At 47.2% G+C, this 1,180-nt stretch overlaps 1 non-coding gene across 1 annotated transcript; it reads left to right on the top strand.

Annotated features, from left to right (window-relative positions):
• The first annotated feature begins 612 nt into the window (after window positions 1-612).
• Window positions 613-684, top strand: Trnastop-uca. The gene has a single exon. It is a non-coding gene; the product is annotated as a tRNA-Sec (tRNA).
• The last annotated feature ends 496 nt before the right edge of the window (window positions 685-1,180 follow it).

The following is a 1,180-nucleotide window of genomic DNA, read 5'->3' as shown; positions in this document are numbered from 1 at the left end:
GCGCTCCTCCTCTCACTGCATCACTACCCTCCTCTATATATCTCTTACTCTTATATATGCCAGAACTTGAGCAAATAACTCACGTGTGCGCCGGGCTTTAGCAAACAAGTTCTTTTCGTTTTTCGGAACCTTAGACTCGAATAGTTATGCTATTATTTATTTTGCTTTGCCGTTCTCATACGAGTAAGCTTTCATAATGGTTACATATTCGTTCTCAAAAAGTCTCATGGGTGAGGCGGCTGCCCCACCTCCTTCCCCTCTTTCCCCTCCCCTCCTCCTCACCCTTCCCGTCTCCTCCCCCTTTCCTTCCTCTCCCCCTCCCCTGTCCCCCCTCCCCCTCCCCTGGATGCTGCGGCTCTAGAGAGGGTCAAGCAGACGAACCGGATTCGAAAATCAACAACTACGAGAGAAGAATCCAATGCTTCGAGCTTAAGGGACGCTCTATTTTTTTCTACCGGACGGCGGAGCAGCGGCGGCCGATGGCTCAATTCACTCGCTTACGTCACGGTCTCGTCAAATTGCGCCGAACACTCGCCGTAAATCGCGCTTCATTTTACCTCGGTTTTATTTTGAAAACTCGTGTAATTTCTCGCGGACTTCGTTAACTGATGCGACTCCGTAGAGCAACGGTAGCACGTCTGACTTCAGATCAGAAGGTTGCGTGTTCGAATCTCGTCGGGGTCATAAAGTTTAAAACAAAATAACATTCCATTCCGCAGTTTGATTTTTGGCAGAAAGCGCGCGCGTGTGTGTGTGTGTGTGTGTGTGTGTGTGGATTATATTTTCGCCGATCATCCGAAAAAAATCTGTACTATTGCGTACGTAAGTCAATTATTGTCGCTGCGTTTGCGTGGTGAAATGTCGTCACGGATTTGAACTGGTTGTCTCTGGTAGCACTACTGCATCGCATAGTATGAGTTTCGTACCTTATCGGCTGTAGTAATCAGTGCATTAATATTCTCAGCATGAATAATAATATTATATATAATATATACTTATCCTATATATATATTATATATATATATCGTACCACATTAAATTTCTGCTGACGCTTGCCCCTGGGCCGGATTCGGAAACTATATCCGCACGCCTGCATTTCACGTTGACTCACCGATAAACTCATGTCTAGCGCTGCGATTCCCCGCGGGTAACGCGACCCCGGCTGCCGGTCCACGGAGGC

The sequence above is a fragment of the Priapulus caudatus genome, unplaced genomic scaffold (assembly GCF_000485595.1).
Source record: "Priapulus caudatus unplaced genomic scaffold, Priapulus_caudatus-5.0.1 Scaffold435, whole genome shotgun sequence".
NCBI classification, from domain to species: Eukaryota; Metazoa; Priapulida; class Priapulimorpha; order Priapulimorphida; family Priapulidae; genus Priapulus; species Priapulus caudatus.
The sequence above is the reverse complement of the archived record's forward strand: the minus strand, read 5'-3'. Positions and strand labels throughout refer to the sequence as shown.